Genomic DNA, 15,099 nt, shown 5'->3' with positions numbered 1-15,099 from the left:
TTTTATTTTGGCATCCGTGTTAACAGGTTAGAGCAGCCACACTGTGTCTCACGCGCGTCTCAGCTGCGTCTCTTTTAGAGGATAGAGGTCTCACAGCAGCAACAGACAGTGAAAGTGATCTATTGACATTATTAACATCATACCAGCTACATTACTACAGTTTCGATGTCTATCTGTAGAATATGTTACGGAGATGAAGAAAAAGTAAAGACTAATTTTTAAATCAACACTTCCTGCTTTCATTTCAAAATAAAAACCCTCGAGTGTTTTTTCTGTGGACAGAATTCCTTCATTTGTTAACACAAGGCTTTTATTCTGAAATATGAGCAGTCAGTGCTGTGGAACATGCAGTGAGTGTGCGCTCCTGACATTCCTGGTGTGTCTGAGGCTTTATCCTGCTCTATAGTGATTTTAATAGTTTTTAAAACAAACATATAAAACAAGGATAGCGTATCTTAACTATCAGAACTTACCATTAGTCATTTCTTTAAATTGGTCGCGTCTTCTCTCCATCTCTGGTAGGAAGCTGTTGTACAGTTTGCAGCTACACTCCGGGCGATCTCAGTCTCTTTAACACTGTCCTCATTCAAATAACTATAATCAGAGACATTGTGTGCCATCATCGGCTCAGCCATGAGTGGAATATCTTCCTCCTCGCCTTCCTCCAACTCACTATCTCTGTCATGATCAGCGGATTGAGAGCTAGCCTAGTGTTAGCCGGGCCATCCGACCCGACCCGACTCGACACACCCGGTGTCCTCATCACCCGGTGTCATCATCACCCGCTGTCCTCATCACCCGGTGTCCTCATCACCCACTGTCCTCATCACCCGCTGTCCTCATCACCCGGTATCCTCATCACTCAGTGCGGTGAAATAATCCGAAATGAAGTCGGTCCAGTTGTCGACAGATGTAGCACCTCTAACGGGAAAAATCCACTTTTTCATGAAAAAACGTGTTTTTACAAGAATGCGCTGCCGCGACTTCCGACTCATTTTGATAGAGTGGGTTACAAATGTGAGAAGGTGGATCCAGGAGGATGTCAAGCAGCTTCCAGGCGTCGCCAAACAGATATAGCCAGAGCAACACGACCGCCTCTCCACGTAGAGCCAGAGCAACACAACCTCCTCTCCACACCAACCAGATAGAGCCTTAGCAACACAACCTCCTCTCCATGCCAGACAGGTAGAGCCAGAGTAACACGACCTCCTCTCCATGCCAGACAGGTAGAGCCAGAGCAACACAACCTCCTCTCCACGCCAAACATATAGAGCCCGAGCAACACAACCTCCTCTCCACGCCAGATGGATAGAGCCAGAGCAACACGACCACCTCTCCATGCTGAATAGATAGAGCCTGAGCAACACGACCTCCTCTCCACCATGGAACCTAGAGAGAGGAGCAGATCTTTGTTTTTTCAATTTACAGTTGCTTAGTAATGTAAACGTATGTTACCCATAATGCCATAAGCCCTCTTGGACTGAGCTAAGTTTTCAGAGAGGCTAAATCTCCTGGAGGACGGAGGTCCAGGTCTGTCATGTGGAATGAGGCATCACCAGAGAGGAGAGGCAGAGACGTCACAGAACAGCTGATGGTCCAGCACAGAGAAGCCTGAGTCAAAGGAGAGAGAGAGAGAGAGAGAGAGAGAGAGAGAGAGAGAGAGAGAGAGAGAGAGAGACAGCAGTGCTCGTGGGACATAAACAACAGAGGGTTATTGAGAGGCAGTGGCTTAACATTAATAATGTTCCCGTCTGCAGGACTATTAGGCTGAATACATTGAGACTGAGACCGACCCACCAGCTAACTGATTGAAAGTTAGGGCAATAGATGGGTTTTGAGTTTGGATTTAAAGACCTCCAGAGTCAGACAGTCTGATGTCTACAGGGAGGTTATTCCAGAGAGAAGGGGCTCGATAAGAAAAGGCCCTTTGGCCTGCTGACTTCTTTTTCACTCTGGGGACAGACAGGAGCCCTGTATTCTGAGAGCAGAGAGTCCTGGTTGGAGTATAAGGTTTAAGTAGATCAGACAAGTAGGAAGGGGTGTGCCCATTTACAATTTTATAGGTCATCAGAAGCACTTTAAAGTCTGATCTGACATGGATCGGGAGCCAGTGTAATGAAGCTAAAACTGGTGTAATATGGTCAAATTTTCTAGTTTTAGTTAAGATTCTTACTGCAGCGTTCTGAACCATTTGAAGGCTTCTGGTACTAGAACGAGACAGACCTGAGAGCAAAACATTACAATAATCCAGTCTGGATGATACAATGGCGTGGATTAGGATCTCTGCATCAGACATGGATAAAGAAGACCTGATTTTAGCGATGTTGCGTAGGTGAAAGAAAGCGATCTTTGTAATGTCTTTAATGTGCTGATCAAAAGAAAGAGTTGAATTGAACATGACGTCAAGAATGACGTTTTTAACTGTTGAACCCGTTTTACCCGGTGAGAGGCTGAGAAGATGAGCACCAGTCTCTCAGTACAAATTATAAATTCTCTTTATTTCATGAACTACAATAGATTATTTAAAACATGTATACTGTAGTAAATCACTCTGCTATGGCTGGGTAGTACCGGGCGGCCGGGTGCTAATTATGGCTTTCCCCACCTGACTGCAAATACTGTACCACTCGTTGGGAAAAAGTAAATGAATTATAAGGAGATATCCTAAACAAAGAAAATGAAATAGGGCTAAATTCCACCATCTGTCCTCAGATAATAGTTATTATCAGATAACAGATAATAATATCCTTAATATTACTTTACGGACGTTTCGAAAGCCCTTCCCTCGGATCTCTTCACATCAGTCACACAGTCAGTCAGCCATTGCTGACCACATTGTGGTCAAAGGGGGTAGTGTATACTGTATACAGTACCCCCTTTGACCACCCTTTAAAATAAGTAATCAAGATTCAAGCTCTCTGCTGCCATCTTGTGTCTCTAGTTATCAAGTACAGTCCAGATACATCACCCCCGACGTCACCCTGGTAACGTGGCGGCAATTCTGTTAAATGGAAGGCGTCCCATCTGTAGGATGCCGGGACCTACTGCCAGATGTCTGGAAGAGGGGGCAAATGACAGCCGCCATGCACAGTTGGACAAGCCAGGTTGTAAAACCATTGTTAAAACGGCTCCCTTACCTGGGTGGGAGCAGGGGGGCAGCTATAGTGCAACACGTGCTGTCGTAGCGGTCGTCACCAGCGGAAAGAAACTGGCAAAAGATATAGATGGCAGGCTTCTGCGGGCCATACTGGAAACTGCTAAAATATTCACATCATCTTGTGACGACCCCCTCCCACCACTAGGTGAGTGTTGTTTCTTGCAGGCTCTGGTCGAGGCGGGGTCATCACCTGTGCCCGGTGTAGCACTCATTATAAACTCTCTTCGCCATTCAGATCGGTCTCTCCATTCCTCTCACCCCATTCCATTCGTGTGGATATAGCGGCGCAGTTGTTCTCTTTGTTTTGTTCCATGCAGCCACACACATGCCTCCATGCACTCCTACACCACTGATTACTGATACTGATCTTTGCATTCATTTGGTTATTTGGTGATTTTTTGTAAATAAACTTGTTATTTTTGCATCGACCTCGTCTCCACTCTCATTTTAGTTGCAGCCTAAGAGCCGGGCTGTAACACATGGGGGCCCGTCGATTTTGGTTGACTCAGGTAGCTCTCAGGTAGTTGGGCGGAGTTTCAGAGTTTTTGAGAAGGACCGGTTGTGGTTGTAGCGTGACGTCGATACACAGCTGTTGCTAGTCTCGGGAGCATTTGGTCAATGAGCGCACAGCTAATGATTTGGGAGCAGCGTTGACGAGGGTAAGTGCTCTTTTTGGTAGTCACACATGTGCAAGTCACATGCAAGTCTCAAGTCTTATCCTTCAAGTCTCAAGCAAGTCCCAAGTCACTGTGGTGAGAATCAAGCAAGTCAGGTCAAGTCACTGCTCAGGTCAAGCAAGTCACAAGTCAAGTCATACGAAATTCTGATGATCTACCCCAGTTTCCACATTTAAATCAGTTAAAAGGCAGTGGTCATGAAAAGTTGAGTTTTATTTACAACATTAACGAAAACTCTTGCAGCCTGCTTACACCTTATAAATCTTACTGATATTTGACATTTTGTGGCAATCAATAACAAGCCTCCTAAATATAATACAGCCTTATAGCTCTAAAGGGCTCCTAGCTCTTAAGTATCTTTGCTTGACTGAATTGTTAACCCCTCTGGTCTACTATGTCTCTGTTCTGACACTTTAAATGCTTCTTCAGGCGTCGGAGTTGCTGAATGGGCGGAATGGGGGTTGGTTGGCTGGCTGGGGGATAAACTACAAATGGTATGGATTTTGATATAGTTGTTACTGTAAGTATAGTGTTGTTACAACTATAGTTTTAAAAATGATATTGCAAATGAAAAAATATAAATCTAAAGTAAAGTAAATCATTTTGTAGCTTTGTTCACTTATGTGCTAGGTTAATTTAGTGAATAACTGTTGCGGTGTTCTTATTGGAACTCCTTTTTTGATGGGGGAGAGTGTGACAACCCCCTCCCACCACTAGGTGAGTGTTGTTTCTTGCAGGCTCTGGTCGAGGCGGGGTCATCACCTGTGCCCGGTTGAGCACTCATTATAAACTCTCTTCGCCATTCAGATCGGTCTCTCCATTCCTCTCACCCCATTCCATTCGTGTGGATATAGCGGTGCAGTTGTTCTCTTTGTTTTGTTCCATGCAGCCACACACATGCCTCAATGCACTCCTACACCACTGATTACTGATACTGGTCTTTGCATTCATTTGGTTAGTTGGTGATTTTTTGTAAATAAACATAATGTTATTTTTGCATCGACCTCGTCTCCACTTCCATTTTTGTTGCAGCCTAATAGCCGGGCTTTCTCTGCAGACGAAGCTGGTGCCTCAGCACAGATGACCAGAGACGGCGCCGGAGCATTGGCGAGTGGAGCGTGGACTTTGACGACCCGGTCTCATCGAAGCATCGGAAGTGAACCCGCCGCTGCTGGCGCCAAGTGCCATTGGCACAGGCGTCGTAAAGATACGTCCTGTCAAGGTTCTGTCGAGGTTCTGTCGAGGTTCTTGAAGCGGCAACTGGAAATGGAAGTCAATGGGCAATCGCCGATCATCGCCGATCATCATATTTTGTTATAGGTTGTAAATGTAATGATTTTCTTCAAGTGTTGGTGCATCTCTTGACAAAAAGATAGTCAATACAAATATTAATCCACTAGATTATAAACAGGGTTCTTTTCCATCTTTTAATAATAATTTTGATTTGCCTGATTTTAAGGAGGTAAATGATATTATATTGTAATTTTAAAAATCCGCTTCGGGTCATGACGGAATATGCACTTCCCTAATCAAAGAAGTTAGGACCCCAATTATTGAGCCTTTAACATTTATTTTTTTTCATTATCCATGGAAAGTGGCATCATACCTTCTGACCCCTAAAAATAGCCAAAGTTACAGGTTTAAAACAGGTGATCCAGGATCCTTTACTAACATTCTACCATGCTTTTCAAAGATTTTGGAAAAACTAGAAAAAAAAACAGGAAACTTAAACACATACGATATTCTCTACAATCATCAATATGGATTCCGTAAAAATCATTCAACTTTTATGGCACTTTTAGAACTCAGAGGTAAGAATACATAGAGCGTTGGATAATAAGTATGCAAGAGGTATATTTTTAGACCTCTCATTAATTAACTAAATTCCGATCGTGACAACTACTCATACGGTTTCAAACAAATCAGTTGTCATTAAATGTCAAAAGTCTAATTTCATGTTATTTGCAGGAAATAAAAAATATGATAGTGAGCAGATTAAACTCCATATTCATAATGAAGAAATAGAAACAGTAGAAAGTTAGGGGTGGGCGATACATCGAATATAGTCGATGTATCGCGGGCTGTCCCACGCGCGGTATATAAAATGACTATATCGTGAACATCGACTACAAATTATCATGTAATGTTTTTAAGCCACCCCGCCGGCATGAGACTCGCTTTGGCATTTCCTTCTGTCCCTCCTCTCTCCTCCGTCTCTCTCTCTCACACACCCATAATTCACAGACTCCGCCCCATCCAGACCTCTCTCCTGGGTGATTGAGTGCAGTGTTTTACCTCCGTAGCGAATTACAAGGCAGCCGCCTCCTTCAAACTTCCCCCCTCCTCCGGCTCACAATAAAGCTCTGACGGGTGTCTTCATGGAAAACTCTATTTTCAAACAAGCATTGCACTTGATGGATTTTTGTCATTTATAACTGCATGTGCGGCATTACGCCGTTGTGTTGGCGCTGTAACAAACAGCACAGTGAACCAGAGAAGCCGCTGTGAGGAAGAAACGAGCCGTCTGTTTTGGTTTTCGGCGGATCGCTGTAAAGTGGAGCAGCAGTGTTACCGCTGGTAACGTTTTCACCACCACAGCAAAAAAAAACACTAAAGTAAACAAAAGTCCTTTTCCCTCCCGTCTGATGTTTTAATATAGTTTTATATCGCAAGTCGGCGTTTATAAATGCCGTTGCAAGCGGCAGTCTGCGTTTGTGAAAGCTGCTCCATCCGCCTCTCTACATGTGTGCCATGAACAGTTTCATAATGAACCGAAAATACTTTTACACTTCTCAGTGGGCTGGCTGGCTGGCCCTCATCGGGCGCATTTCCTCCGCAACAGTCCGCACACTGTTCTAGTTCGGCTCGGTAAGGCCCGGGCCGGGGGGGAAGTGGCTATACTATAGTACGGAGCAGGGGACCGCCCCTTTCTCGCTGCGAGGAGGGGCGGTCCCCTGCTCCGTACTATACTATAGTACTTGAGTAGCCTACAGTCCACCACTGCTAGAGCACGACATTAAAATTGTTCCAAAAGAAACCACTAATGAATATAAACAAGAATGTTTTATTGCAGACATACAGTGTGCTGCAGGGACTACAAGAATCATCATATTGGTGTGATTTATGCATCAAATGGTTAAATTGAGCATTTATGAAGTGCTTAGAGGATATTTGAAAATATCGCGATATATATCATGTATCGCGATATAGCCTAAAAACATTGTGATATTATTTTTAGTCCATATCGCCCAGCCTTACTTAAAGTTTCACCAACATGATTCTGAGGTATTCTGATAGATAAAAACCTGTCTTGGAGAAATCTGGTTGGTCTTGTCTGCAATAAGCTCACCAAATCTCTTGGAATCCTGAGAAAAATAAGAGCTTTTGTATACAATACATGTCTGTTAACATTATTAGGGTTCAAGCCCCGAAGGGGCAGAACCCTATTGAGTTTGTGCCGGTTTATTATTATTATTATTATTATAGCCCCGAAGGGGCATAACCCTATTGAGTTTGTGTGAATTTGATATTATTAGGGTTATAGCCCCGAAGGGGCATAACCCTATTGTTTTTATTATTAGGGTTATAGCCCCGAAGGGGCATAACCCTATTGAGTTTGTGTGAATTTATTATTATTAGGGTTATAGCCCCGAAGGGGCATAACCCTATTGAGTTTGTGTGAATTTATTATTATTATTAGGGTTATAGCCCCGAAGGGGCATAACCCTATTGAGTTTGTGTGAATTTATTATTAGGGCCCGAGCACCGACAACGTCGGGTCCGAGGACCTATTGTTCTTCAAATGATTATTATTAGGGTTATAGCCCCGAAGGGGCATAACCCTTCTAAGTTTGCTCCGATTTGTTATTATTCTTATTATTAGGGTTATAGCCCCGAAGGGGCATAACCCTTCTAAGTTTGCTCCGATTTGTTATTAGGGCCCGAGCACGAAAGTGCCAGGACCCCAACGGTGTCCTGGCACGAAGTGCGAGGAAACCTATTGTTTTTCTAAGGATTACTATTATTATTAGGGCCCGAGCACGAAAGTGCCAGGACCCCAACGGTGTCCTGGCACGAAGTGCGAGGAAACCTATTGTTTTTCTACAGATTATTATTAGGGCCCGAGCACGAAAGTGCCAGGACCCCAACGGTGTCCTGGCACGAAGTGCGAGGAAACCTATTGTTTTTCTACAGATTATTATTAGGGCCCGAGCACCGACAAAGTCGGTCCGAGGACCTATTGTAATTCAAATGATTATTATTCTTATTATTATTATTATTATTATTATTATTATTATTCTTATTATTATTCTATTATGTCTTTGAGCGTGAAAACGAGGTGCTTGGGATAATGAACTTTTTTTTAAATTTTGCACACGTGTCAGACGTGCGTGAAATAAATATCTGATATGGGTTTCGTGCTCGGGTGTGGCAAATTGGCTCGCTAGCGCCCCCTATTGAGTAGCCCCGACGACACGTTTCTCCTAAATTTACGAAATTTGGTAGGTATATGTACCATGACGAGACGTAAATAAAACCCTCTTGGAGGTATACCGTAAACCCAACCGGAAGTCGGCCATATTGGATTTTATGGCGTTTTTTTACCATTTCCAGGCGCTGTACTTTAACGAACTCCTCCTAGAGATTTAACCCGATCAACTTCAAATTTGGTCAGTAGTATCTTAAGACCTTTGGGATGAAAAGCTACTCAAAGATCAAAAAGTTATCGAGCTATGTTGCCGTGGCGTGGCGGCGAAAAAGCGCCTTTCGCCAAGAAACAGGAAGTTGTTGTAACTTTGACGTACATTAACCTATATGCTCCAAATTTCTCATGCCTGATAAAGGTCCCTGTCTGACGACATCCATATGCAAATTTTGACTCACAGTCATAGCGCCACCTAGTGGTAACAGGAAATATCATGTTTTACACATTGATGTACTCTGCCTCAGAAATTAATCACATCTACGTGAAACTTGGTCAGTAGTATCTTAAGACCTTTGGGATGAAAACTTATCAAAAGATCAAAAAGTTATCGAACTATGTTGCCGTGGCGTGGCGGCGAAAAAGCGCCTTTCGCCAAGAAACAGGAGGCTGTTGTTACTTGACTTTACATAGTCCAATCTGCTCCAAACTTCACAAGCTGGATAATGGACCAGGCCTGAAGACATATATGTGGTATTATGCGTGATAGTCATAGCGCCCCCTACAGGAAACAGGAAGTTGTTGTAAATTGGCTGTACATTGTCCAATCTTCCCCAAATTTGACATGTTTTATAAGAGTCTTGCCCTGAAGACATGTACGTGCCCCGACGTGCGCGTTCCCCCGACGTGCGCGCGTGGGCGAGGGCCCGATCATCGCTGCTTGCAGCTTTAATTATTATTATTATTAGGGCCCGAGCACGAAAGTGCCAGGACCCCAACGGTGTCCTGGCACGAAGTGCGAGGAAACCTATTGTTTTTCTACAGATTATTATTATTATTATTATTAGGGCCCGAGCACGAAAGTGCCAGGACCCCAACGGTGTCCTGGCACGAAGTGCGAGGAAACCTATTGTTTTTCTACAGATTATTAGGGCCCGAGCACGAAAGTGCCAGGACCCCAACGGTGTCCTGGCACGAAGTGCGAGGAAACCTATTGTTTTTCTACAGATTATTATTATTAGGGCCCGAGCACGAAAGTGCCAGGACCCCAACGGTGTCCTGGCACGAAGTGCGAGGAAACCTATTGTTTTTCTACAGATTATTATTAGGGCCCGAGCACGAAAGTGCCAGGACCCCAACGGTGTCCTGGCACGAAAGTGCAAGGAAACCTATTGTTTTTCTAAGTATTATTATTATTTTTCTGCTGGAATATCGCGTTTTTGGGACCTTTTCCATCCCCAAAAACTCACCAAAAGTGGAATATGCGTCAGAAGTGGCGCGAAATTCAAAGTTCTGTAGTGATTCGACTTGGGCGTCGCCAGCGGGCGAGATAGCGCCCCCTAATGTAGGCAGTTTTTCAGGGAAAGTTTCTTCGATCTTCATGAAATTCAAGTATGTCATTGCATACGTCTTGAAGTTCGTGTTAAATATTTTTGAGATTTTTTTGGCAAACAGGAAGTCAGCCAACTTGGATTTCCTGCGTGATTTTAAAATTTATGAACATATGTTTGATGACTTTAGGATGCACAAAAACTCATGAAACTTTACACACACATCCAAACTCATAATTACTTTGATTTAGTGGTGAAATTTTGCTTGGGCATGGCATGTTGGCTCTCTAGCACCCCCTTATGTCTTTTAGGTTTTGAACATACCTTGAGGTACTCGAAAACTCATGAAACTTGGCAAAATGATGGACACCTGTGAACTTTATGTAAATGTACAGTTATTGGGTTCAGCATGTTTAGCCGGCTCTATAGCGCCCCCTAACGCGTGGAAGGCCATAGTTTGGTCAAAGTTGATCCTATATTCATGAAATTTGGTAGGTACATCCTGCTCATTATTTCAGACATATTCCTCATCGGGTTTCATTAGCTCCGCCCACCGGGAAGTCGGCCATATTGGAATATGTGCGTTTTTCATGTATTTTATGCATACTTTTACGAACTCGTCCTAGAGAGTTTATCGGATCCGCGTCAAATTTGGGTGGTATAACCCTCAAACTACTGTGATGCTAAATTGCGAAGAAATATTTGATCGCTCGAACGGTGATGTCATACGTCATGTGCAAAGACGCCATTTTGTCACTTTTTAGGTAAGGAACTTTGCGATACTCCTCCTAGAGGATACAAGCGATCCATCTCAAAGTTGGGCAGCAGAATCTCAACACCTTCATGATACTAAATTGGGAAGCTTTTGTGTTTTCGTGAAACGGCGTTCTTGTGGCGGCGCGGCGAATTTTGATGTTTCGCCATGACACAGGATGCTGTTGTAACTTGACTTTACATTGTCCGATCTTCCCCAAATTTGTCATGTTTTATAAGAGTATCGGCCTGCGTTGAGTTTCCGACTTCCACGGGAATGGACGGCAGCAGGTTCCCCGACGTGCGCGTTCCCCAGACGTGCCCGCGGAATTTTAACAGCATGTCATTGCTAAAGTATTAGCACTAGAACAGAGTGTTTTATTGTAATTGTCAGTTCTGCAAATAAAAACTACTCTTTGAAGTAATCGTCATGTGGTTGGGTGTTTTGTTTATTGTAAACATTTACGTATTTTATAATAATGTATTTGAAAATAAATACATCAATGCTGATTCTAGTGTTGGCTTTTCCTGCCTCAGCCTCCCGCCCGCGGCTGGAGGGAACAGGGGATCTCAGAGTTTTGGTCGGAGACGATAACCTTTCTCTCTGTGGAGCCCCGTCACTTCACAAGACACGGAAAACCTCTGTTGGTCTGGAGGAGCTGCAGCAGTTATTTCTGCACAAACGTCCACTGTACATTCACTAAATATTGTCAGAGCTAAACTAACTCTTCTGCAGTGTGTAGTGTGCGCGCATACATGTGAGAGTGGAGCGAAAGAGTGAGAACAAGCGCGGTGTGTGAGTGAGGGCAGGCAAAGCAGGCAGAGGAGCAAAGGAGCAGAGACTCCGGTCCTGGAGACCAAAGCTACGGTCTCTGACCGCAGCCAACACTGTTTAACAGACGGGCTTCACTATATAGAACTTTGTGGTTTTGGTGCTCCCGTGTAGTTTCTGTTGGAGTCTTGTCTGAACAGCGTAGCCACACGTGAGCACGCATGAGACACCGACCCACAATGATTTACACGTGTAAGAAGTTACAAACAGTCCCTTTAACTTTTATTAATGATACTATTAAAGTCAGAGAGAGACGGAGAGTCTGTCTGTGAGCAACAAACACGTTTTACATTATTTATCGTCATTTCCATTCAGTCACATGTGAGGCTGATAATTCCTGAACGTCGGGTTTGATATGAGTTATATCATTTACATTTTCCCTGAAACATCCAGCCTAATAATTTGGTCTCCAGGACCATAGTCTCTGCTGTACTCTGCTCCTCTGATCTGCCTGCCTTCACTCAGCTGTATATTGTACTTATTACTCACATATACTTATAGGCAGGGTCTGAAATTAGCAACCGCCACCCGCCAAATGCAGATAAATTGTTGGCGGGTAAAATTGGCAGGCCATCCGCCATTTTGGCAGACAGTAAAAAATGTTAGGGGACGGAATAGAGAACAGACTCCTTATTGTCTGATTCCTTGGTATCTCAAGCCTCCGTGACTACTGATTCCTCTGTATTGATGCCCTTCCACAGTAACGCGTGCACAATGACGCATAAGCACATTGTATCATGTTGCTGTTTGTTTTGGAACGGAGACTGCCTGAGGGATGCACCCTGTTTTTTCCTTGATAATGCAACACTGTGAACAACAAACCTGTTGGCCAGGAGGAGAGTTAGTAATGTTACCTGTTAGCAGCCAGTGGACAGCACAGTCCTGCTTGGTTAAATAACAGATCTAGTAATGTTAATGGAGGTGCCATTAGGCACATTAGGCATTAGGCAGTTGTTATTATTATGTGGCGTTCAAACTCAAGCTCAGGAAAAATTACTATTGGTAAATTACGTTATCGTCTTGTTCAAATGTAACCTCGTAAAATTATGTTTTTGGCGAGAAACTTGAATAAATCCAGTTGTTTAAAGGAGATGTTTTCACAGCAATATAAAATAGATAATAGAGAGGGAATTACAGTATGACCTGTTTAACATCCTAACACTAGCTCTCAACAGCTTGCCAATATTTTTCTAATCAAAGCAAATATTTAAATAATCATAATCATTTGAATTGTGTGTTTTTATGCAAACAACCCCTATAGATGACAATAACAAAGTACAGTACAGTACTGTGTACAGTACCCTCCCTGCCCCGAAAAATAGGGCTCCCCGGAAGCCACGGTGTAATTCGAATATTGTAATTTACCATGCATATAATGTTTTTTGTGTAAAATATATTGAACATTGAATGACATCAGATCTAAGATCTTATTATACCCCCGTAAGTAGTTGGGGATATATAGCGTTCCACGTGCCCTTCCGTCCGTCCGCCCGTTCACCTGTCACATTTTCGTGTCCGGAGCAAAACTATTTAATTTAGGAACTTCAAATTTGGTATGATGGTTGACAGTGTGGTCTAGTTGTGCCTTTTGGGGGTTAGAAGTCCACGGTGCCCAAACCTTTTTTGAGTTTTTCCAAAATGGCAAAACCTTTGGTGTTACTTTAGTAGGGATCAAGCAGTGAGCGGGGGTATCTGAGCCATGCTCACTTTTGCCTTGTTCCTTCATTTGGCGCAGAGATTTCAAAAATGGCAGATAACATTTCTGAGTGGCAGACCAAAAAAAAGGTACTTGTTTGCCACAGTGGCAGGCAATGAAAAAAGTTAATTTCAGAACCTGCTCATAGGTCATGGCTGCTGGAGTCGGACTACTTGATGTCTTTTGCACAAATAATTGCACAGTTCACTGTACACAGAAGTACACAGAAGCTATAATCTAAAATATTAACGTGACGCTTAAGAGGAAACAACGTCTCATTTCTCTTAAAACATGTGACTTCCTGTAAATTTAGTGAAGGCTGCTTCAAACTGCAAACCGTAGCTTTTAGTCACCGCCCTGCTGCTGCTGCCACCTGATCTCATCTACAGTTTGATTGTAATCTGAGTTCACATCAGTGAAAAATGTGTCTGAACTGGTCTGACAGCTTGGATCAACTTGACTGAGGTTTATTTTTAACTGTTAAGACTCAAGAGTACGACAGAGTATTAGGGCCACAATGAGGAAACAAATACATCTTAGATTTTTAGAATAAAGTCATACGTTTACGAGAAAAAAGTCATAATATTACGAGAAAAAAGTCATAAGTTTAGGTTAAAAAGTCATAATATGAGAAAAAAAGTTGTAATATTATGAGATTAAAGTTAAAAGATTAGAGATATTTGGGTAGCTGGTTTTGCCACACCTGATGTGTTTAGTTTATGCTTCACATAGACAAGGTCTTGCATGCAAACTAACCATCTTTTCTAACCCACTGCATTATCTGACACACATTAAGATCAAATACATAAACTTGAATTAGTTTTAAATATAAACATACACATTCTCAACCCCCCAGATCACACCCCCCTTTGTCCTTTCTGAGCACATTTGCTCCAAAAAAACAAAGAGGCAAGGAAATAACGTCTAACTTGTGCATGCAGTGTCCGATGGTCACTGAAATGTACGGGTGTGTCGACCGGCGTCTCGTCAGTACCCCTGACGTGCGGGAAGGTGCGAGGGCCCGTTCATCGCTGCTTGCAGCTTTAATTAGGGCCCGAGCACGAAAGTGCCAGGACCCCAACGGTGTCCTGGCACGAAGTGCGAGGAAACCTATTGTTTTTCTACAGATTATTATTATTAGGGCCCGAGCACGAAAGTGCCAGGACCCCAACGGTGTCCTGGCACGAAGTGCAAGGAAACCTATTGTTTTTCTAAGGATTATTAGGGCCCGAGCACGAAAGTGCCAGGACCCAACGGTGTCCTGGCACGAAGTGCGAGGAAACCTATTGTTTTTCTAAGTATTATTATTATTATTATTATTATTATTATTATTATTCTTTTTCTGCCGGGAGATCGCGTTTTTGGGACCTTTCCCATCCCCAAAAACTCACTATAAGTGGAATATGCGTCAGAAGTGGCGCGAAATTCAATGTTCTGTAGTGACCCGGCTCGGGTGTCTCCAGGGGGCGAGATAGCGCCCCCTAATGTAGGCAGTTTTTCAGAGAAAGTTTCTTCGATCTTCACGAAATTCAAGTATGTCATAACTCACATCCTCATACCTGGATTAAATATTTTCGAGATTTTTTCGGCCAACAGGAAGTCAGCCATGTTGGACTTCCTGCGTGATTTTAAAATTTACGAACACATGTTTTAGGACTTTAGGATGCCCAAAAAATTATGAAACTTTACACGCACATCCAAACTCATAATGACTTTATTTTAGTGGTGAAATTTTGCTTGGGCGTGGCATGTTAGCTCCCTAGCGCCCCCTTATGTCTTTTAGATATGGAACATACCTTGAGGTACTCGGAATCGCATGAAACTTGGCAATATGATGGACACCTGTGAACTTTATGTAAATGTACAGCCATTAAGTTCAGTGGGTTTAACGGGCTCTCTAGCGCCCCCTAATGCGTGGAAGGCCGTAGTTTGGTCAAAGTTGATCCAATATTCATGAAATTTGGTATGCATATCCCACTCATTATTTCAGACATATTCCTCATCGGGTTTC

General features: G+C 43.2%; 1 long non-coding RNA gene across 1 annotated transcript; it reads left to right on the top strand.

The window, feature by feature from the left end:
* The first annotated feature begins 7,054 nt into the window (after positions 1-7,054).
* LOC119490182 lies at positions 7,055-13,899 on the top strand. The gene is made up of 3 exons (XR_005207352.1): positions 7,055-7,071; positions 10,264-10,267; positions 13,765-13,899. It is a non-coding gene; the product is annotated as an uncharacterized LOC119490182 (long non-coding RNA).
* The last annotated feature ends 1,200 nt before the right edge of the window (positions 13,900-15,099 follow it).

Source organism: Sebastes umbrosus, chromosome 1, assembly GCF_015220745.1.
Source record: "Sebastes umbrosus isolate fSebUmb1 chromosome 1, fSebUmb1.pri, whole genome shotgun sequence".
Lineage (NCBI taxonomy): Eukaryota > Metazoa > Chordata > Actinopteri > Perciformes > Sebastidae > Sebastes > Sebastes umbrosus.
The sequence above is the reverse complement of the archived record's forward strand: the minus strand, read 5'-3'. Positions and strand labels throughout refer to the sequence as shown.